Here is a 25035-nt window from a genome sequence, read left to right on the forward strand (position 1 = left end):
GATGACTTTGCCTGGCAGAGGCCAAAGCACTGGGCATTCTTGCTTAATGACCAAGAACTGAAACAGGAATAGGCCTGTGATTACCCATTGATGTGAGTTTGGAACTGAGTGACCAGTATGGAAATCGCATGCAAATCTAAGCAAACTTTACCAACTTCCCACAGAGGGGTCAATGAGAATTATTACACTTATTTGGAAAGAGAATATGTTCTAAAATTTGTTGAATCAAGGCTTTGCTGTTTTATAGCAGTTTTAATTCCATTTTCCCTCTCCAGAGAAGGGTAAGTTCCCTGAGTTGTCACCTATCCACAGCATTCTGCATAAATGTTGGAACTTGAATGATTTGTGTTGAGCAGCAAATCTCCTTAGCTGCTCAGTGCTGTTGCCTCTTGATTGCTCCAGGGGACCCAAGTTCAAGTCCTCATTCTGCCAATAATCCCAAATGATCTTTACTTCAGCTTTAAAAATCACTCATGTTTGCTGGAAAATGGGGGGCTTTACTAATGCTCTTCAAGTTGATTTCCAGTTCTGAAGTTCCAGGTGTCCCCTAAGTTCTGCCTTTCGACCCCAAATTTCTCCCTCTGGCCTTTGGGGTTGAAGTCATACATATTTCTTTTCTGTGTACTGCTAGAAAAAAAAAATCCTATTAATTGTATTAGCTGCCCTCTTATAATTTGATTGCCCATTTCATTTTTTGTTAGTTTTGTTGTAAGGAAGACTATCAAGGGGGCATTTGGATGTTTTCTTCAAAATTGGAGCCTTGCTTTCTCTGAAGGATCTTAAAGAAATGAATACATTTTTTAAAACAGTCTCATGAGGGCTCTGTGACCGAACTTGCTAACTCCATATCGGTTAAAGCATCAGAAAAACCAAACACCCTCTGAGAGAGGTTGCGTGAGGGGCCTGGATGCTGGAGACTGCGTCTTATTTCCCTGCACAGCTTCCAGCTTCTAACTTTGAACAGTGAGGAGGGAAGCGAGAAAACATTCCTCAAGTGCATACCACATCTTAGGTACCACACATACACGGCTTACCTAAACGTCACCACAACGATCAGAAGTAGCTTCCATACTTATTTCTTATAAGTAAGGACATTTTCCACTTTCCAGATGAGGAAATGGAAGTTTAGAAAGCTCTTTCAAATTATCTTCTCAAGGTGGAGCAGGAAGAAGTCAGGGGCTCCACGGCCAGACTCCATGCCAAAGCCCTCAGTCTTTCTCCTTCTCCTTGCCAGCTCATCTGTCCTTCTTTTTTCATCTCTGAAAATGCTAGGTGTAGACACTAGCCAAGACTGAGCACTGGGAATGCCTACATGGCAGAGTGGTGCTCAAGAGGTTGATTTGCAAGAGTGTTTGTGGGTTTGTTTGTTTTGAGCTGCAGTCTTCCCCAGGAATCAAGCCCTATCTGTCACCTATGTTAAAGTAACCAGTCTCTGAGTTCAGTCCAGGTCTTCAGCCCTATTTTTGCCCTGCTGGATGATTTTTCCCTCTTTTACCTGGGTTCTCATCACTTCCTTCTCCTCATCCTTATCATCTCCTCAGAGATCCTTCTCTGACTCTTCAGACTAGGTTAAGTCTCCCTGGAACACTCCCCTAATTCTCTGGCCATCTGCTTTTTCAGCATGTATTTATATATATTTAGTTGCTATATATGGTGAAGCAGATTAACACAGAGCCTAAGTACGTGGGCTCTAGAACTGACCTGTCTGGGTTCATATCCTAGGATCTCCTATTTACTAGCTGTTTATGTCTTGGCAAGGCTACTTAACCACTGTGTGCCTCGGTTTCCTCATCTGTAGAATGGGCTAGTGATAGTACCCAGTATTCACGGGATAGCAGTGCTGGTTAAATCAGATGTTCTATGTAAAGTTCTCAGAACAGTGCCTCGCACACAGCAAGCACTCGGTCATTTTCTGTCTTACTTTCTCAATGGACAGTGGTTCTGTTGGGGCAGATCCTATATCTGTCTCATTTGCTGTTGTATTCAGTGTCTCCGCACATTGTGGATACTCATGAGGTATTTATTACCTGCTCCAGTTACTACCTTTCTGAATCACACAGCTCTGTATCCTACTGAATGCTTGCCATGTGATGGGAACTTTCATATAGATAAGCTCTCAGGCCTCTCCTTAGTTAGTTATTATTGGCATAACAGTTCTACTGACAAGGAAAGTAAGTTTCAGAGAGGTAAATTGTTCTGTCCTGGGTCACACAGCTATTGAATAGTTGAGGTAGTATGGAAACCCAGCTCTGGGGACTCTGGGCCCCCTGCTCTTGCTCTTTTTTTCTTCCCCAGGCTGCCTCTTTTTTTTTGCCATGGAAAGAACAATGAACCTTATGTAAATCATATGTAAATAGGAGGTTTGGTTTCATGAAACCAAAGCCAACACCAAGGAAGCAGAAGTTAACAAAAGAGTCACAGTCATCTGATATTTTAATAATAATTTAAAAAGGCATCTCTTCCTTTTTTCCTAGATACCAAAATTGATGTTGATTCCTAAGTGGAGATGGAAAATCATGAAGCCCTCTCCCATGGAGGTCACAGCTTTCTTTTTTTTTTTTTTTAAGATTTATTTATTTATTTATTTGACAGAGAGAGACACAGCGAGAGAGGGAACACAAGCAGGGGGAGTGGGAGAGGGAGAAGGAGGCTTCCCGCAGAGCAGGGAGCTCTATGCGGGACTCGATCCCAGGACCCTGGGATCACAACCTGAGCCGAAGGCAGACGCTTAATGACTGAGCTACCCAGGCGCCCCAGAGGTCACACCTTTCTGTATAGAGGACTAAAGATCCACTTGCTAGTGCTGATTTATAAGTAACCATGATGGTCCTCTTGGGCCACTCTGAACTGTAGTAATTCCCAGTATGGGATGGCTGAGCTAGGCGGATGGTGGAGAATCGTGATGTTTGTCCTGAATTAAAGGCAGTTTATGTTGGTGCTTCTCAAACTTTCATGTGCACAGGAACTACCTGGGGGTCTTACCACAAAGGTGGATTCTAATTGAGTGGGTCTGGGGAGGGGCCTGAGATTCTGTGTTTGTAACAAGTTTCCAGCTGACTGCTGCTGGATCACGGATGACCCTTTGGAAAGTAACGGCTTATGGGACTTCCTTGGGCTGCATTCTAGTCAAAGATAGTGACTCCAGTAAAGAATAGTCATTGCAGGGGGGCACCTGGATGGCTCAGTCGATTAAGGATCTGCCTTTGGCTCAGGTCATGATCTCAGGGTCCTGGAATCTAGCCCTATGAAGGGCTTCCCTGCTCAGCAGGAAGTCTACTTCTCCCTCTTCCTCTGCCCCTCCTCCCTGCTCGTCCTCTCTCTCTCTCTCTCAGATAAATAAAATCTTTAAAAAAATAGTTTTTGCAGGAACAGAAAGAGCAGGAGCCTACTGGGGGAGCTCCGTGCATTCAAGTCCGGCTCTGCCACTTAATGGGAATGGAGTCATGGGCCAGATTCTTCTCCTGAGATGTGGGTGTCCTCATAAATAAGTGAGTGCGCTGAATATTGGGAAGAAGTAGTGGTTTGATGTAAATTACCTGTAAGGTTCTTGCACTTAAAATACTGCATGACTGCCTGACTCATTCTAATGCCTGAACCGGAGTTGATTTTTTTTTTTTAAGAAGGGAGTGGTCAGAGGGCGTCTGGGTGGCTCAGTTAGTTGAGTGTCCAACTCTTGATTTCGGTTCAGGTCATGATCTCAGGGTCGTGAGATCAAGCCTGGTGTTGGGTTTGGCACTGAGCATGGAGTCTGCTTGTCCCTCCCCCTCTGCTTCTCCCCCTGCTCATGCGCTCTCTCTCTCTCTCTCTCTCAAATAGATAAATAAATGCAATCCAAAAAAAAAAAAAAGGAAGGTAGTGGGGAGGGGCTTAGAATCTTGTGAAACAGATCAGCAGTAGCCTTGGGAGCTAGTAAATAGATCCAGAGACTGCTGTTCATGATACAACTCCTTAGCCCTTTTCTGCTTCTCTGTGCTCTGTGTCCATCCCACCAGATGGCCAAGAACATTTTGTCACCATGATACACTGGCTTTGGTCCTAAAATTTCCTGACCATGAAGACATTCTTGGAAAAACGACAGTGACCTTTAGCTAGAGCAAAATAGATACGGAGCTTTATTGCTGGAGTGAAGCTTGGGTGCCACAGAGCCAAAAGACCTTATTTCAGAGAGAGGAAGAGACTTATCCAAGAACACACAGTCAGTTGGAAAGCAATTTGAACCCAGAGCTCCTGTGGGCTCACTGCCAGCCCCACATTTTCTCTGCAGTATAAATGAATGCAACATGCAGGTTTTAATAATGTGCCTGGATGGGGCGCCTGGGTGGCTCAGTCGTTAAGCGTCTGCCTTCAGCTCAGGTCATGGTCCCAGGGTCCTGGGATCGAGCCCCACATTGGGTCCCTGCTCAGCGGGAAGCCTGCTTCTCCCTCTACCACTCCCCCTGCTTGTGTTCCCTCTCTCGCTGTGTCTCTCTCTGTCAAATAAATAAATAAAATCTTAAATAATAATAATAATAATGTGCCTGGATGTCCTTAGGCAACTGTCATAAAATAGCATTCCAGTGTGAGGTAACTATCTGTGTTTCCAAGTTGCTCCTGATATTATTGTTTTATTTATTTATTTAGCCCATCCAGTTTAAAAATAAGATTCCTAATACCTTTCTCTGGTATTAAACATTAGGTATTGTTGGCAGTAATTGAAAACACTGCACTGGAAAGTTGCCTTTCTTCTCCAATCATATGTGGCAAGAATTATGCCTATTTCCTGGGGCCTGATGCTACCATCTCGTCCCACGTACGCTGCCCACTGAGAAGTGCTTTCTGTTTGAGAGCCAAAAGAGATGAAGGAAAGTCAGAAAAGAAGACAAGAGACACGGGAGAAGACTGTGAAGTTGCTCTTGGAAAACCAAAATATGCCCTCGCCACCTTCCATGCTTCCCATCTCCCTGGGTCCCATGCTTTCTGTGCAATTTGCATTGTCTACTGTGTTCAGGACTTTTAGAATGTGGCTCTCAACAGAAATGAGGGAAGGAAGGAAAGCTTATTGTTTCTCTGTTGGTTAATGTAAAATTTTATAAGATCCCACACTGTATCATAGAGTATGGTTGGTGTTGGCTTCCTCTCATGAAGTGAGATATCAAGAATACTATGAAAAGAAATATGTACCTTCACAAGTAGACAACACATCTCACACGTGAGGTCATCAAACTGACCACTGTCATTGTCTTCAGGCACACCATTCATCAGCATATATTCAGAGATGATTTGGTATCAGGGGCCATGGAAGATGATGTATGAGCTACAGATACACATCGTACATGGAACCATGGCTCCCAGCATGGTGAATTGTCAGGTCCCCTCCTATGAAAGAGCTGCCATAACTATAAAATGGCAGGCATATCCTTGCCCTGTCGTAATACAGCCAACCATTTCTGCCTCCCATCCCTGCCACTGTTCTCAATGCCAGTCTTGAACCTTATACCCCTTGCTCCCTACATCCTATCCCACCCTGCTGTTGATCTTCCTAGCTCCTTACTTTGTCATTTGTTCTTCTTACTGTCTGTTTCATTCTGTCATCCCTTAGTGCTTAGGACCACTCTTCCAGCTCTGCTCATCTTCCTCTTCCTCAACTCGCCAGGTCACACTCTTTCTCTGGCTCTACTATTCCAGGCCATCTGCATAGGCTCTACAGTGAGCACTGTTCCCAAGAGCTCCTGCATTATATAACTTCAAGGTTTTGTACATTCATTTCCTACTGCTGCTGGGACAATTTACCACACATGCAGTGGCTTAAAACACAAATCAAGTATCTTACAGTTTGGAGATCAGAAGGCTAAAATGGACTTCCCTGGGCTAAAATCATGCTATCAACAGGACTAGGTTCCTTTTGGAGGCTTTAGGGGAGATTCTGTTTCTTTGTCTTTCCTAGCTTCTGGAGGCTGCCTATTCCTTGGCTCATGGCTCCTTCCTCCACCTTCCAAGCAGCAATCGCCCAGTGGGTCTTTTTGGTGCTGTATTACTGGTTCTGATCCTTCTGCCTCCCTGTTCTCCATTTAAGGACCCTGAGAATACATTGGGCCACCCAGATATCCTAGGATATTCTCCCAATCATAAAATCAGCTGGTTTTAGCAAACTTTATTTCATCTGCAACCTTAATTTCCCCTTGCCAGGTAATATCCCATATTCACGGGATCCAATTCATTCCCTGGACCTGGGAGAAGACTCTACTAAGAGATGGGCAGGGGGTAGCTTGGGGAGGCATTGGTCAGAGAAGATAAAAGAGGCCTTAGAAATATTCCTGCCACTGTCCCACATGGCTTGCTGTCACTTACTTCACAATTTTGCCAAGACTCACCCTATCTTGCTAAAAAACATATTAATCACTCAAGACTACAACACAAATCCAATATGTAGTTATTGCCATCAAAAAGACAAAACAAACATGCATTAAATATTTAAATTATAACCTAAGGAACATCTATTATTCAATGCAAGTTATCAAGGCAATAAATAATACTAATAAATAGTTTTAGGTATTTTAAAGACAACGCTGTCAAACAACGAGCTGAGTACTTTCCACAAAGCCTACCTCTTAATTTCTAAAACAGCTCTATGAGGTAGGTGCTATTGATATTCACATTTTTCAGTAAGTCAGTATAGACTCAAAGGGGCTTGGGATGTTGCAAAATGTCACATAGCTAGTATATAGAGAGGCGGGATTTGAAGCTGGATTGGATTCCATGGTCCCGACAGGACCACCAGGCAACACTGCCACCTTAGGAGTTCAGAGGAGAGACCCATCAGAGGAGGTGTGCAGTAGCTAAGAAATGCTTCCTGAAGGTGGTGATGTGTGAACACACATTTAAAAGGTTGCTCAATGGGAATCCCTTTAAAATTCTTCTAAGACTATAGGGGAAATCAGAACTTATTTACACTCCAATTACCAAAACAAGATCACCCCCAGGGCTTGCCTGTGCTGTTAAGACAATATGCATTCACGAACCGTGCTCCTTTTATTTCAACTTCCCCCTCCCATCTTGGCGAGGGAATTAAAAAAATCATCCTTGTTTTCTTTAGGTCTTAGATCAGCTCTTGCTGCAGCCCCAGAGGGAACATTTCGCAGCACGGCCAGATGAGGGCGCTTGGGTGTGGCAAAAGGATGGCTGGGAAACTGAGTGTGGGGGTGCTCCCAGTGTGCTCTAGAGGCCATTTTAGGGAGCACAAACCAACAGATGGAAATTACTCGTATTCCTTCAGAGCCTGCAGACCACACAAGTCATTCATTCATGCATGCGTGCATGCATCATCAAGCATTCATTTTATAGGCATTATGGATACAGAGACGAGCAAGTCATGACTCCTAAAAATCTAAGAATCCACAGGAGACAATAAATAAAAATAATCCTCTATCAACAAATAAATACAGACTCAGACATAGCAAATAAGTATTAAGCATAAAGTGTCAGGAGTCTGTCATATATGCATAACACACACATATATATGTGTTGTACTATGTTCCAATGTATTTGTGTAGATTGTGTAACTTCTACTAGGGTGAGATCTCTTTGAGTACAAGACTGTTAGAGCCACTCTTGCTTCTTTAGCGAACACCACATGAATTCTTACCCATAGGAAAGCCTAATAATGATAGTGTTGAGGCAGATATAATGAATTATAATTTACCAAGGAGACTCTGTGGAGTTGGCCACGCATATTTGTTTTGTTTTACACCAAGCTGCTAATTCTGAGAGAGGAAAAGACATGGTTTTGCTCCTCAGAGTGGTTTTTGGAAGGAGCCTAGAACTTCAGGGGTAGGTTGGTTTTCAGGCATCACAACTGGACATGTGAAGCAGGGCAGCCTAAAGCTTAAGACCCTGAGCTTCAGAGGTAGAGAGATCTGGCTCATAAATTTGCTTCTGCCCCTTTTCCTTTCTGGGATATCATGGTTCATATATTGAATATGTCCGTGATGATGATGATAAAGTTCATGTTCATCGAGTCCATACCATGGCCAGACACTAGTTTAAGAAGTTACATGTAGGAGATCATTTCTTTCTCACACCAACTCTCCAAGGTAAGAAATGGTATTATTCTCATTTGTTAGATGGACAACCTGAGGCACAGAGGGGTTAAGTAATCTTCTCAGGATCACCCAGCTAGGAAGTGACAGATTGGGATTCAACTCAGATATGTACTTTATTATTATTAAAATTCTTGTGATATTTGTGAGGTCTCCAGGGGGAAGTTACATGAGGAATTATGGTTTCAATACAGCTTGGATGGAAGTTTCTCAAACCTGAATTTGGAACCAAAGGTGGCTCTCTCCCTCTAAAATTATGAGAATTATCAAAGTAGAAGCCACATTATTGGCTTAGAACATTTTTTGATTTTTTAAAAACTCATTGAGTGAGTGGCTGGTGTGCTGGAGAGTGGACTCCCTCACCACACCTCTCTATCCTTCTGTAAGCAGAGAAGTCTCCCTCTACATGGTGTGAGATTGTTCATGCTACAGTGGTTGGGACTGAGGGGAACGGTTGTGTGTTCAAAGGAGAGCGAGAAGATCTGAGGCAATAGTCATACCCAGGTGGTCGGTCTACAGAAGAGAAGACTCAGGGCCCATCTGACAGATGGCTGTTCCACTGAAGACCATCAGGCCATCATGGTCAAGACCCTGATGCATGATGTGCTATGGAGCTAGGGTGACCTGTGTCTCACACCCGACTTCATACTTCTGAGCTGTGTGTGTCAGGGAAAATACTTACAAAGCTTCACTTTCTTTATTTGCAAAATGGAAACAGGAATACAAATCTAAAATGCCTCATTTGCATTTCTGAAATCCAAAAATATCTGAAAACAGAAAATATTTTCATAAGCCCATGGCAGATTCACTTGATCGCTAAACTCGACCTGAACTGGAATGAGCTTGTTATGGCTGTCTCTCTCCCGTTCTATGTGAATATGCATGTGTTTCCCTGCAAAAATTAATGTGTTTGATTAAAGCACAATATCCCAGGCCCTGCTAATGATCAGATTCAATACAACATATATTCAATACAACTATTACCTTTCTGAAATAATTAAGAGAGCTATGAATTTATAAGTGCGTCTTGCCCCAAGAGTTGTGGCTAGGGGGCAGTGTACCCGTACCTACCACCTCATTAGGCTTCCATGTGGATTAAATGGAAAAGGTTCAGCAGTTACTAGCACATCCTAAACCACCAAACAGTCCATTTCCTAAATAGTTATTGCATTCAGTGTATTAGGTACTTCAGTTAAGCAATTCTCTTGTACTGTGCCATCAATTTTATTCTCCTCACAAGAACGTTGTAATGCAGTGTTTAAAGTGCTTCAGTATTAGGGTGCCTGGGTGGCTCAGTTGGCTAAGCATCCAAGTCTTGGTTTTGGCTCAGGTCGTGATCTGAGGGTCCTGGGATCGAGCCCCATGTCAGGTTCCCTGTTGCGGAGTCTGCTTGTCCCTCTCCCTCTGTCCCTCCCCCAGCTCCTGAGCATGGGCTCTCTCTCTCTCTCAAATAAATAAATAAATAAAATCTTTAGAGTGCTTCCATATTGCCTCCAGGATTTTTTCCAGTATGCCTTCCAAACGTTTTTTGTTTGTTTGTTTTTTCCATGCTTTTGTCATTTTCAGGAAGCTTCAACTGTGAAGGTTTTTAGGTTGTGAAGTGGACTTATGTTCCTTACTCCAAAGGCACCTGAATGGTCTGATGATAACTGAAGGAAGAGCCCAGATCCAAGGTGCACAAGCAACAAGGAATCATGTAGCTGTCCCCCAAGCACCGTCATAAGACACCTTCAGCTAAGGGGCACTCTGGGTTCAGAGATAAAATATAAAAAATATGCATCTTAGACTTTGGAGTTGCAGTGTTGCCTCCCAAAGAGTGGAACTGAGATGGAGTTCAGGAAGGCACTTTCAGAATGCCGTGAGGAAACGAAGAACAAAACTTCCTTGCAGATGGATTCTCTGAAAGAGGGAACGGGCTTCCTTTGGTTTTATGAAACCCTGGCTTCCTGGCAGTGGGAAGCCGAGCCTGGAAACACTCTTGTCAGGGGTATTGTGGCAGGGTTTCAGATTCCTCAAAGTGGTTTGCACGCAGGGACCTCTGAGAATCTGAGGTTCTGCGAGCCTCGAGGAAGACAGAGGAGACAATGCAGGGGTCAGTAGGAGAAGCCCATGAGCTCCCCAGACCTCCTGCTTCTGCTTGGCTCCTGCATTGTTGTCCTGAGTGGCTGGATTTGAAGGCTGAGCTAAGTGCTCATCAGTGATATGTTCTGCTCTGCTTCTGTCCAAAGAGCAAAGTGGAGGAAAAAAAGAGTATGGAGTTTTGGAACATCTTTCAACTGTGATGAAGAAAAGCATTTACATTTCACATGAAATTGTGGCCCAACTTGACATTTGGTCTACAGAAGAGAAGACTCAGGGCTCATCTGACAGGTGGCTGTTCCACTGAAGACCATCAAGCCATCATGGTCAAGACCCTGATGCAGAAACCACGAGGAAGCTTCTCAGTCTTTAAATTAGCCACTGCTAATGCACAGGGACGTTCTCTGATGGAAGGGCCAAGCAAGCCACAGCCCCTTTCCCTGTCGGAGCTCTGAATCAACAAGAGACCCAAGCGGGGGTTGATGGAGAACAAAACGCCAGCTTTCTTACTGACAAAGACAATACTGGAGATTCAGGCAACACTGGGCTTTCTAAAATTATTCCCCAAAATTAGGCTGGCTTTCCCACTGATGTGCTAGAAAAGTCGTGTTCCTCTTTGGGGTAGGACCTTATTCATGCAGGGAGCTCAACTGCCCTCAGCCAGCAGTTACAGGATGTCAAAGGGGAGAGAAAGATGAGCTCCGGAAACCCCAGGCTTTGTCCCAGACTTTCCAATTCGATTGATTTAGGGGCTCAGCATGGGGAGCAGTAGGTAGCGGGATGGGAGTGTTTGGGGGAATTTTTCTTCAGGGAGACCTGTGGAGTGGGGACCAAGCATTCCCCATCTAATTAGCCTTTCCTCGTGTGAAGCCTTTTTTTGAGAGAAAAGAACGTATATCCTTTACGGTTTGGGAAGCATTCCACACTCCTGCCTGGAATTTCATATTTGCAAACTTTCACATAAAAAGAAAAAATTGTAGCTAACCCTGACTTGACGTTTGGGAAAAGAGAAGTGAAGTATTCTGTCAAAAGGAGAGCTCCATATAATTGCATGCTGATGGGATGAAGAAGCGTCCCTCCAACAGTTTTCTTCAGACGCATCTGTGCAGAACGAAGTAGCTGTGTGAACTTGGCCAAGTCACGTCACCTCTCTGGGTCTCTTTTCCCTCAGGGGTTAACCCAGTGAGGTGTTGGATGGCTGCCTTAATCTCTTCCATCCCTCTTGCTCTCTCAGGCTCTGGTCTCCTATTTCCAAGAACAATAATTACCGCAGAAAATATCATCTTGCCCTAGATTGTGATCTTCATGACTTCATCTGTGTGAACAAACATCAAAAAACAGCTGAAGCATAACACAGGATCTACGGCAATGTCAAGGGGCCCTTCCTGAAAACCTCCAGTGGAGATAAACTTTCAAACAAACAGCATTTGTCTGTCAGGAGGGAGGCGGGAGAAGGTGGCAGAGTATGAAGCAGGGTCTTTATTCAGGGTGGAAGCTCCCATTTCCTGGGACAGTGAGAACTTTGTCTTTTGGGAAAGGCTGTGTGAAATGTTTGGCTGTATTGTCACCTGGGGACAGGGAGGAAGAATGACATGTGTATGAGCTGCTTCCTTCCTAAATCCTTCAATCCTTCTCTTCAACCCAAGCCTGTAGGCTCTGTGGCTTCTCGCTAGGCTGCTGTGCAGGACCAGGCCGGTGCGCACACGTGGGCACGCACAAACAAGCGCGTCTACACACAGGAATAATCACATGCCTTTCTATCACTGAGCTGAGCAAGGATGGGGTCCCCTCACGATGTGCACTCCTCCCAAATCACATTCTTGATTCACCTGGGGGGACTGAATTGCTCCTCCCCCTTAAAGCCACCAGGACACTGGCCATATGTCTCCATTAGACTTTTTTTGCCTAATAGGGCACTTATTTTGTCTCATGTAGGTCCATCCATCCCTGCTAGACCATGAGCTCTTTGAATGCAAAGACTGTAACAGAATTAGCTTTTGTTCCCTAGTCCCAAGCCTTACCATATAAGCAGCAATTAGTAAATGCTTTTTTCTTTTTTTTTTTTTTTAAAGATTTTATTTGTTTATTTGACAGAGAGAGACACAGCGAGAGAGGGAACACAGGATAGGGAGTGGGAGAGGGAGAAGCAGGCTTCCTGCTGAGCAGGGAGCCCGATGTGGGACTCGATCCCAGGACCCCGGGATCATGACCTGAGCCAAAGGCAGACGCTTAACGACTGAGCCACCCAGGTGCCCCAATAAATGCTTTTTTAAATGAACTTGGGGTGAAGGAACATAGGAAACACCATTGGGGTTTCTGCTTATCTTACAGCCACCCCCATTTACTGAGAACAACCACTGCTCACTAGTCTGGGTAGACCCACGGCAGCATGTTTCTACTACCTAGGGACCCCTCCACTGACAACAGGAAAAGAGACCTTGGCCAGTCAGATGCCCTCTGGCAGGGTGAGAGGTAGGCTCAGCTGTTCCCAGGGCAGGAACCAAGATGTAAGTAGCTTTCTTGTGCCAGGTGTCCAAAAAAACAATGTAAGCTCTGCAAGATACAGAATTGAAACCTGTTTTCATGAACAAAAGTAATACTTGTTTACTATACAAATTCAGACAATGTATACGTTTCTGATGTAGAAGTTCATGTTTAAGAATGGCTAAGAATTGGGGTTCCTGGGTGGCTCAGGCTGTTAAGCATCCGACTCTTGATCTCGGCTTAGGTCATGATCTCAGGGTCGTGGGATTGAGTCCCGTGTCTGGCACTGTGCTGGGCGTGGAGTCTGCTTGAGATTCTCTCTCTCCCTGTGTCCCTCCCCCTGCGCTCTCTCTCCCTCTCTCAAAAAAAAAAAAAAAAAAAGGCTAAGAATATTTTGCAAAAGAAAAATAGTAAGGGGTGCCTGGTGCTACCAGATAAAAACAGTATGGTAGCAGAGAAGTCTAATTATGTTGGTAAACCAGGTAAGTTTATAGATAGGGGCATTTATTCTCAGATTAAATGTACCATTTCAGCTCAGTGCAGAAAAAAACAGATTTTTTTTAATGGTGCAGGGACAACTGATTTCACATTTGGATGAAAATGAAGTTAGCCTACCTTAAAAGGAGCATAAAAATAAATTCCCATAAATATAAACATAAAAATAACAAAATCATTGTTAAAAAATAAAGACTATCTTCATACTTTGAGGTGGAAGAGGCCTTTCTGAGCAGGAAATGAAACCCAGAAGGAGTTTATAAAGGAAAAAAAAAATCAGCAGCTTTGGTTATGTTAAAAACTAATATTAACAATCTAAAAAAAAATTGTTGAGACTCCATAAAGAAAGAAGGTAAATAACTGACTATAAGAAAGTATTTGCAACTCATCTAAAACACAAAAGGATATCTCCAGGATACAAAGACCCTCTACAAATTAAGAATTAGAAGACAAACAATCTAAGAGAACAATAGATAAGGACATAGTTTAAGACCTTTTATGGGGGCAAAATAATTTTTTTTTGTTCAAAGCACTAACTAAACAAAAGCATAATTTTTTCTGTGCCCCCCGATTATAGCTTATGATGTTCTGTGGGAATCAGCTCTTCTTAAATACGAGTGGTGTGACTTTGACATTGAATTCACCTAACCCATTTTATGAGAATGTGTTGAATGACCAAGTTCATTTGACAACTCTTTGTCAATAACATGGCTACTACACCGGGCTTTTGTGAGAAGCACCTGTGTTAATAAACGGGAAGTCCCAGGAGCCCAGGAAAAGGGGCAGTTAAGCAGAACTCAACAATTTCCCGTCTGCTTTTCCTCTTCTCTTTCACTTGACTACTTGAAAGCTGGAGCTGTCTCAGATGCATTTTTGTATCCCAGTATTTGTCACAGTGTAAGAAAGGAGGAAAGAAAGAAGGAAGAGACAGGAGGAAGAATGGAGGAAGGAAAGGGGGGTTGGGAGGAAGGCAGGCAGGAAGGCAAAGGAAGGAAGGGAGGAAGGAAGGAAGGAAAGAGGGAAGAGAGGAAGGGAGGAAAGGAAGGAAGGAGAAGAAGGAAAGAAAAAAGACAAATCCTCCTGATCAAATTTGTCCGAGTCCGTCCCCGGTGCAGTTCCTGCTCCAACCACATGATGGCAGCATGAGCCTTGCCGCGCTCCGGCGCGCTGAGAGTCCGGCACTTTAAATCCCCATATGTTAAAGCCTGGGGCGCCTGGGTGTGTTTGCGTTTGTGCCTGCGAGTCAAAGCTACACCCAGCATCAGCACTCTCAGCTGAGCTGTAGTGCAGGTCGACAGGAAAATCTTCAAGGATTTCATGGGTTTTCTTTCTAGAAAAACCCCAAAAGGAGTTTGAGAGTCAAAAGGACTTTGTAGTCGTTTTCAAATGGAGAAAATTTCCTTAAACACACAGCATCTGCTCTGCTGGGCTTGCAATCTGTGTGCAGGTATTGCGGTTAATGAACCACCGGCTTGCTGCTCCCAGGGCCAGGCTGGAGCAGTCAGCTGGTGGAATGATAGGAACTGCAATCACCAGCTCTGCACCAACATGCCCCACGATGGAAAATGTGATTTGTGACACAGCAGCTAGGGAATAATAATGAAAACATAATTGCTCCGGGCGGATTGCTCTCTCTTTCAATTGCAAAGCTGCTTCACATCATAGGAGAAGAATTGGAGTTCTTAACTTTTGTTTCTCTGGGACAACCAGAGGCACACCCAGCAACTGTCCTTCTGCCCCCAGTTCCTGAGCTGTTTCTTTGAACCCTGGAGAAAGGCGGTCCGCAAGCCAGGAAGAACCTGCCTCAGCTCCTGCGTGCTGTGGCAGCCTGTCTGTTCAAGCAGGGCCACCCGTCATGGATGTGGCTTCGAAACCTGTTCGTCCCATTCTCTGCTACTGAGACTGTGCTATGATGTTTGTTTGTTTTCTGCCTTTTGAAAAAAAAAAAAAAATCCTCCTGTATGTCTTTGTAGTTTACGCACATTTGTCATTTTGTCTGCATTACAGCCCAGAAAGGAGGCAGAGGTCATTGACATGATCTTACAGACAAGGACCCCAAGAATCAGGATGATGACAATGACTTGTGTCCAGAATCCCCATCTCCCAGTTCAGTGATGAAGAGCAGAGGACTCCGAGGTGGGTAGTCCAGGTCTGAGAGCCTGTTGGGCTCTTTTAGGTCACCCGATGTCTCTGAGGTCCAGCTTTCTCCTCTTGTAAGTTGAAGAGAAAGATGCCAGCCTCCTTGGGCGCCTGGGTGGCTCAGTCGTTAAGCATCTGCCTTCGGCTCAGGTCATGATCCCAGGGTCTTGGGATCGAGTCCCACATTGGGTTCCCTGCTTGGCAGGAAGCTGCTTCTCCCTCTCGCACTCCCCCTGCTTGTGTTCCCTCTCTCGCTGTCTCTCTCTCTCTGTCAAATAAATAAATAAAATCTTAAAAAAAAAAAAAAAAAGATGCCAGCCTCCTGGGGCTTGGGGAGACCTGAAGGAGGTCATGCACATCCACATCCTTGTGGTACTAGGTCCTACAGTACTTAGCTTAGGCCTGTGTCATCTGCAGTGGCAGGGAGTGGGCGGGCAAGCTGTGTATCAAGCCCCTTTTTACACCGTTTCCCAGCCCCATATTCTGTGCACACAGTTCCACCCAGTTTCTACAGCTTTTATGCGGGGGCAGTCCTTTGGATTGGGGTTTCTCTGGCTCACTGTAGACCTTTGCTCAGCTTTTAAGGACTATAGGAGAGATTCACACTGGAGGGGCACTCCTCACTGAAGGGGGCTGGAACTGTTGCAGAAATTGTCCTCTTTTCATCCCTCTCCCCCCAAGTAGATGGTTCTGAGACATAGTTCACGTGGGGGAGAGACTAAGCCACAGTCACTCCCAGTGCTGACCAAATTGAAAGCAAATATATATTATATTAACGTTCTGGTTTCACTCACTGGTGCTTCACTCATGTTCCCTGGGGTCCCCTCCCAAATAAACTACCTCACTGCAAACTCTGACTCAGACTCTTCATTGGGGAACCCAAGCTAGGATGAGATGGGATAGAAGCCAGACCTCTGATCTCTGACTCCAAGGTCAGGACTCCTTCAGTTAACACACGCGCGCACACACGTACACATGCACACTTGCTCCGCGTCTGTAGCCAGCAGGTGGAGCAAGGGGGTAGGTTTGATGAGCTCCAGAGTGTTTTCAGAGCATCTCATAGGTTGTTGGGGCCCCCCCAAAGGGTAGGAAGTGTTTGTCAGGTCCCTTAAGGACATGCGTTCCGGTGCATTAACATGCATTAGGGTCCACCCCAGAGAGACTTGACACCAGCAATCACCTTAGACCCGAGGCTCGCATCAGGTGGAGTCAGAAGCTGTCTCCATGATGTTATTTAAAGGCACCATTAGGCTCTGCGATGCAAATATATTATGTGGGTGGGGCAACATGTTCCCCTCAGGCTCTTTGCCACACCGGGGTAAGCCGGAGCTTGCAGAAGAATGGCGGTTTTAGGTGAGGGCTCCTTGCCCACCGTCACTTAAACTACCATTTACTGATGGCCAATTATGAGTCAGCACCATGCTAACACTTCCATACACATCAGTTTTCATACCCCAAGCTGCCTGATAGAATTCCCTGGAGAGACTGCAAAAGTGCCAGTGTGAGCCTGTAACCCCCGTTCTGTCTTCATTGGTCTGAAGGTGGGGCTTGGGCATCCAGAAAGTTCTTAAACTGGTTTTCAGATACAGTCAGGTTTGAGAACCATTGATAGAAATTGTCTGAATTGTCTGTTTTCACTCATCCGCCTACTTCCCCAGGAAGATATCCCCCCCCCCCACCGCCCCCACTGCAGCAGGGGAAGCGGTGGTGAGTGTCTCAGAGCATGTGGGACACACAGCCAGTTCGGAATGGAAGGAAGAGTCACACGCAGGTCTGCCTGGCTCCGACAAAGAGTGTACTTGCCAAACTTCTCTTCTAAAAATCCTAACAGAGAGGAGGATAAGCATGTTCCTCCAGAGGTGAATATTAGGGGAACCAAAAGCCGACTGGAAAATTTATTGCAGTCCCATGCTGCCTCTTTAAAAACTCCTTATTTTTTTATTATAAAAAGATAAGATTTTGCATAATTTTCTATAAATTGATACTCCAAGGAGACAGGCTGTTGTACCCTGCCCTGGTCGTTCACACTGTACCACGGTTGCGGGGTGGGGGGGGATCGGACGCTCTGGTTTGAGCAACTCAGCCCTGATCTGTTTACCAGCCCCCTACATGGAAAAGAGAAAATCGTCCCCAGAAGGGGATGGGCAGATGGATGAGAAGGAAATATGTGGGGAGGAAGAGTGAGGAAAGCCTGAGACTCCTTCAAGGTCACCTCTGTTACTATTTCCCATCATAGTGGGAAAGAAAGGTTCTTAGCTTTGGAAGATGTAGTCATTAAAGACTGGTGCAGAGACAGAAGCTCACAGAATGTCCCTTATCTTGTGTTTCCGAGGTCAACAAACATTTTCTGTAAAGGGTTGGATAGTAAATATTTCAGGCTTGTGGCCCATCTGGTCTCTGTCACAACTACTCAGCTCTGTGGCTGTAACATAAAAGCAGCCTTAGACATGACGGAAATGAATGGGCGTGGCTGACAGCCAATAAAACGTCATTTACAAAAACGGGCAGGCGGACCGGATTTGGCCTGTGGGCAGTAGTTTGCCGACCTCTGCTCTATTTGCTTACTGACAAACATGAACGAGGCAATTAGCTTAACTCCTCCTATCCTCACTGGACTTATCTGTGAAATCTCAAAGTAAGGCTGGGCTAGATGCTTCGAACAGCAAACTGCCCCTGCATGCACATCTGCGCATGCGCGCACATTGCTCACCTTCGCAACCTGGATTTGCTTTCTGGGTGAAACGAGGAGGCTTAGGGCAATTGGGTCTAATGCTTCCCATGTAATCAGTATAAGGCCAGAATTTGCGCCCCGACCTTCTGGTAACCGAAACGGATGCTCTTCTAGGCTATAGCAATGCTTCTAAGTGGTTCTTTGAAAATACTGCTAGCCCAGAGATCTATGAAGCTATGATTTCATTTACTTTCTCTAGGTGGTTCTTTGCCCAACATGCAGACAGAGCAGAAATGTACCAGCCAAGACACTTTTTTTTTAATAATGTACCTAAGGTTGAAATCTATTCAACTGAACAGGTTGACTTGGCATCCTGTACGCAAATGTCAAGAGACCCATTTTTAGGAGACCCACCTCCTGCATCAAGGATATATTCAGAAATGCATCTGAAGCACCTTCTCATTCTGACCGTGCAGCTGTCTCCATTCTCACAAGGTCATGTAAGCACTTGGAGAGTCCGATCCCAATGACACCAGCCTGCTGAATGCAGTAAATGCACTCTCTGTGTCATTGGCTCTAAATGGCCTCTCTGGAAATCAAGAGACCGGAAATCACTGTAGTCCAGATGCCTGCTCACCCCGTCACTCATTTTCCCTCTATTTAAAATGTCAGCCCAGCATGTATTTATGTGTCCAATGATCCTAGGTGGCCAAATGAAGAATAGAAGTGTGGTCTTTGTGTTTGCCCTCTAGGAGCCGTGGTGCCAGGGCTTATGTTAGATATTTAAATCTGTTGCATATATTATATGCCACTAAATTCTTCCAGCAGCCTTATGAGGTAGACATTATTGTCTTCATTTTACATGTGGACATGACGTGTCCGAGACCACACCTCTTCCCCTTGGACAACTGCGGGAGTTGGCTCAAATTTTCTCTCTCATGGGTGGGGAGAATCTTCAGCCTCCTGAAGATCTCTGTGAGGTCATCCGTGGGTGCAGCTTTCATGCTTACTCTCTGATGACTGAAAAATATTTGCAAGTGGATGAATAGAAAAGGGACAAGCCTCAGGTCATAGAGATTCATAGACCAGTAGCCCTTAACTCTTTGGGATCATGGATTTGTTTTTAAATATATGATTAAAATTTAGCATCTTTTCCCTTAAAAAATGTGTGATTATCCATAGTTTGCACAGCATTTCAGAGGCTCCATGAACAAAAGCAAGTATCTGCTAAATGTAGGTTACTATGGTAGATGCTGGGCCGTTGCTTGCCAACAGTAGTCACCAGGGAAGATGCTTTTGGGAACCTCTCCCTGCACCTCTCCATATCCCATCACCCTATGACTACAGTGACACTGGACCCATTTCCAGCTGCAGCTCCTGCATTTCTCTGCCCGAGGGCTTTCTCTTACAGATTGATTTGCCATCCTCATGGCACCTGGAGTGCCAGGATATGAATGCCCCAGGAGAACAGCTCTCCAACAAAGACTGACGGGTGTATAAATACCCCAGCTCCCTTTCCCTTTAGTGGGATCAAGCCAAGGTACATGCTCTGCATCATCTCCTGGTTTGCTCACTGGGATTAAGCTCAGTTGCCCACACTGATGGCTCTCTTCTATTTCCCTACTCTTCCACCAGTGTCCCCTTCCTTGTCAAATAAATCAGTTGCACTTGTGTTCTTGTTTCAGAGACTGTTTCTGGGAACTCAAACTAAGACAGCCCATAACAGTTATGTGTAGAATGATTTATCCCCTGTGCTATTTAAGGTGGGTCTTAATGGGTATTCGTTTTACAGATAGGGAAGTCTGACACATGAACAGGCTTAGTAACAAGTTCAAAGTTCTGTGGAAGATTGATCTAAGTTCATCCTGGACCCAAGTCTCTTTATGCAGAGACTTGCCCTCCTTTTCATTTATTTAGACCATAAAACTGCTATGTATGCTAGGCATTAGGTAAGACAGTGGGGATACACAGGATAGTCAGTCAGATATGGTCTGGTTATATGGAGCTCACATTCTAGGGAGTGGAGAGAGACAGGAAGCCCATATAACAATGAAATAATTACAAGTTGTGGTGAGGAATATCAAGGAAATACAAGCCTGGTATAATATTTAAAAAAGAGGAAGAAATTGGAGGGAAGGCCAACCTTAGAAAGGATTGAAGAGGAATCTTTATCCTAGGTTCTACCTCTTAGTTCATTGTACTGCTGTTCTTACCTCCAGCAAATGCTGAATGCATAGTATGTACCAGCAAAGAAAATGGATGTAATCTTTTTTTGTTTTCATTTTTTTTATCATGTTATGTTAATCACCATACATTACATCATTAGTTTTTGATGTAGTGGTCCATGATTCATTGTTTGCATATAACACCCAGTGCTCCATGCAGAATGTGCCCTCTTTAATACCCATCACCAGGCTAACCCATCCCCCCACCTTCTCCCCTCTAAAACCCTTAGTTTGTTTTTCAGAGTCCATAGTCTCTCATGGTTCATCTCCCCCTCCAATTTCCCCCCCTTCATTCTTCCCCTCCTGCTATCTTCTTCTTCTTTTTTTTTTTTTTGGTTAACATATAATGTATTATTTGTTTCAGAGGTACAGGTCTGTGATTCAACAGTCTTACACAATTCACAGCGCTCACCATAGCATCTTACTCTAAGGAGTTTACAGTCAGGCAGAAGAGATAGGGAATAAACAAATAAGTAGATAAATGAGGAAAGATACCACTTAATGATCACCACTTTTAGAAGACTAACAAGTGATAAGGGGGCACGTGTTGCCTTTTTCAATAGAGAATTAAGGCCAACCGCTCTAAGGCATACTTTGGATGTAAGTAACTCTTTTCTCTTTTATGACTCAAGAATGGTACTAGTAATATGCAGTCCTTGAGAAAGTCTGGGGGAGAAAGTTAGTGAAATCATGTCCTGGGTTCTGTGGTTCTGATGAGAAACCCCAGGTGAGAAAGTTATGATTTAAGCAGAGCTCTGGATGTCAAGGAGAAGCTAGCCACTGAGGATCAGAGGTTGCAGGGTGTGGAAGGACCACTGCCAAGCCCTGAGAAGGCTGGTGAGACTGGAGCAGGGTGAAGGAGATGGGGGGGGGGGAGGAAGTGGGACTAGTGAGGTGGGAGAGGGCCACCATGTGGGCAGACTTGGGCATCAAAGAGCATGTACTCTATTCAAAGTATGGGGAATAGTTCATAGAAAGACAACAATCAAAGAAGGGAGACCAGGTAAGATGTTATTGCAGCATCTGGCCAAGAGATGGTGGTGGCTTTATCCAAGATGGAAGTGGAGTCAACAGGGCTTGCTAATGAATTGGATGTTGGGGGGAAGGGATGAGAAATCGAAGGGAATGCCTGCTTTATGAATAGTGGATAAAGGATGGGGCCATTTACTAGGATAGGGAAGACTAAGAAGGAACAGGTGTGCAGGAATAAATTCAAGAATTCTATTTTGCTTATGTTACAATTGAGGTATTATTTGAATCCGAGTAGAAGTGTTAAGTTTATTACTGAGTATATGAGTCCTGAGTATATAGAGAAAGATTTCAGAATCTTTGCCAGGTAGTATGTGGTCACCTAGAAATACATCTGTGGTCCTGTAGTACTTACGGCCTGGGTTAGCATCATAGCTCTCTCAACGTGGTCCTGTGTTGGATGGTAAATTAGATCAGCACCCTCCATGGGGAGAGAACAGATGGAGAAGTTAAGGAAACTTAGGCAAGAGCCCAGGACACTTCAGTATTTGCAGGTTGAAGAAAAGAGGAGGAGCCAGCGCAGGAGGCCGAGAGAGAATAATCAGTGGGGTAGGAGGACCACCAGGAAATTGCCAGGAAGACAAAGGAGAATATGTTTTATAGAAAGTGAGATGGTCAGCCATGTCAAATGTTGCTAGAAGGTAAAGCAAGCCCAGACCATCCAGAAGACTTCCTTGCTGGAAGTCGTGGTTCTAGTGGATGAGATAGCCTCTCTCTCTAGGCCACAAAACCACCTGCTCCTGGAGAAATCTAGTCTGTGGCATCACAAATGATTTAAGGACAATTGGCACTGGGCTTAGAAAGACCACAGGATATTTTATCTAGCATGCTTAGAACCAATCAGACAAATTGAAATTTCTTGGGATGAAAGAACAATGTCTTGCCTGTGACATTGGCTCTTATGAAGTTCAGCAAACATGGGAATTTATTTTGGAAATTGGGATCCGCCAAGGGCTCTGGCTTACTAATGGCTGTTCTACTACTATTATTACTACTGTCGGTCACGACCACCTACGGTTGGTTCCTATCACCTCATCTCTCCCAACTCCAGGCCAGTGCTATTTTCTAACAGATCGTGCTGTCTCAGCAAAGCTCCCTGGCTGGTTACATGAAAAGCAATGTGGGAAAGAGTTAATTGGCAAACAGAGTGACTGCATTTGCAACCCAAGGAGGCCTGCTGTGGCTGGTTATCATCTGCTGAGCTAAGCAGCTTGCTGTACAAGTGATATTTGAGGCTCATTGCTGTCAATGTCAATGGGGGCACCTAACACCTCTCTGGAAATGATCTCAAGATTAGTATCTTGCCATTTATTTTATGTTGGTTTTTTCCCTTCTTGGAGTGGAAGCCTTTCCTCATCCTTTGCCTTCAGGAGCCAGAGCTGAGAGAAGGTCAGATGTGGCGTGAACCTGGGGGGGAGATGCTAACTTGACGGCTCCTTCCAGACTTCTCCCTGGGCAGCATGAGTCATGGAGTTGGAGCATTACTCAGCAGAATGGAAAGAGCATGGGCTTGGGGGTCAAAAGCCTGCTTTAAAAATATTTAATAACCGGGGCGCCTGGGTGGCTCAGTTGGTTGAGCGACTGCCTTCGGCTCAGGTCATGATCCTGGAGTCCCGGGATCGAGTCCCGCATCGGGCTCCCTGCTCGGCGGGGAGTCTGCTTCTCCCTCTGACCGTCCCCCCTCTCATGTGCTCTCTCTCTCTCATTCTCTCTGTCTCAAATAAATAAATAAAATCTTTAAAAAAAAAATATTTAATAACCAAAAGATCTACTTAGCTCAGCATTATTTTTTTTATTTATTAAAGTAAAAAAACATAATGAAATCTGTATTACAGGCTTATTATGAACAATCTTCTCGAATCTGGCTTCTGACTTCTCCACCTACTGAAGCTGGTGTTGAGCTGCTACCGTTTCAATTGTATCTTCATCGCAAGTGACCCACCCTCCTCCCCAAAACATATTCTTCTTTTCATGGCTGTGATCTCACGCATTCCTGTTTTTGTTTTTGTTTTCTTACTACTGCTCTGGCTGCACCTGTTCAGTCTTCTGTGCTGGTTTCTCCTCCTCCCTCTGATCTCAGAACTTGAAGGTAGGTTTTCTTCCCTCTTCCCTTTATAATCTCTCTCTAGATAATAGCCATTATCATCTCATTAAATACCCTGTAGATGCTGACGACTCTGAAATGTATCTCTCCAGATTAGGCACGTCTTGTGAGATAAGGTCTTGTTCAACCACCTGTTTACGTGACAGCTCCCTGGGATGCCTCCCAAGCACCTTACACTCAACATGCCTATGAACCTTCAGCTTTTTAAGAATCCATTCTATCCCAAACCTACCACATCTCAGTAACTGGCACCATTAACAACCCCGTGACTTCAAATAGAAGCCTAAGGAACAGAGTTAATGCCTCGCCCCTACTCTCCATATAAAATACATATGCACCTCATGGGAATTCTATATCCAACTATATCTTGAGTTCATCCATTTACCTTTATCTCCACTATCACCTGGGGAGCATATTTGCCATTTTTCCTTCCAGATCTATTCTCCACCCTTCTCCATCCTGCTCTATTCCTCAACAGGCTAGTCTGCATAAGCTGGTCAATAAGATCCTTTGCCCTTGGGCTTCTGGTTGGATTCAGTTCATGGACAGTAATAGCAGGAAATTGGAGGAAGGGAGTAAGTGAGGTTGGGGTATGTGTTCCATGGGCTCCCTCCTTTCAGGATGGCCACAGACCTGTAGGGATCCTCAGCACAAAGTCTCATTTCCAGTCAGGAGGTAGCCCTCTGTCTCCATGAACTAGTTACCTTCTCTCCGTTTGTGCCTTTGAGCCTTCTGGTATAGTACTGGCTCTTCTCTGTTCCTTGTCCCCAGGGAACCACAGTGCCCTCTTCTGCCTTCCCTATACCTGATCTCTACCTTTATCCTGTATCAAACTCCCAAACTGTCCTTCTGTTTCCTGCTGAAGCCTGAATGATAAGTGATCAGAGAACATACAAGAAAACAAAAAACATACTCCTCACTGGTCTCCTACACTCACTGAAACCAGCTCCATATAGTTTCTCTGCCACAGTATTGAGCAATCAGGTTAAAACATATTTTCACTCCTCTGCTGAAAAGCATTCGGGAGCTTCCTGTTGTGTTTGCAATAACCTCCTTATTATGGGATTAAGTCCTTTTGTGATCTGACCTCTGCCTTCTTTTCCAAGCATGACTTCTTTTCTGCATTCTGGCCATGCAGATATATTTTTTTAATTTACTTATTTGAGAGAGAGAGAGAGAGAGAGAGGGAGAATGAGCAGGAGGGAGAGGGAGAGAGAATCTGAAGCAGACTCCACACTGAGCACAGAGCCTGGATGTAGGGCTCAATCCCACAACCCTAAGATCACAACCTGAGCAGAAACTAAGAGTCAGATGCTTAACTGACTGAGCCACCCAGGCGCCCCATCCATGCAGATATTATTAAGTCTCTAAAACACAAGAAGCTCTTCTCTGCCTCATGGATCTTATATGTTATTTGTTTTTGCCTCCTCTTCACTGTTGAGTTCTAGCTTGGATGTCACATCCTCAGAAATACGCTTCCTGTCACTCACCTTAAGTAGCCCCTTCCCCCTTAATCTCTGCTGTAGCTTTCTGTAGCTTTTCTTTCCTGGAACTGAGTTCACTCATAATTATTTATTATTTAATTACTTAATGCACGTATCCCTGCTGTAGACAATGAGTTTAAGGCCATGGCTGGTTTTTTGTTTTTGTTTTTTTTTGACCTCATTATGCACATCGCCTGATATATAGTAGGGATTCACCAAATACTCATGGAATTAAGGAATTAGGCAGCCA

This window comes from Leptonychotes weddellii, chromosome 4, assembly GCF_054177405.1.
Source record: "Leptonychotes weddellii isolate Sample4059 chromosome 4, ASM5417740v2, whole genome shotgun sequence".
In the NCBI taxonomy this organism is placed as follows: Eukaryota; Metazoa; Chordata; class Mammalia; order Carnivora; family Phocidae; genus Leptonychotes; species Leptonychotes weddellii.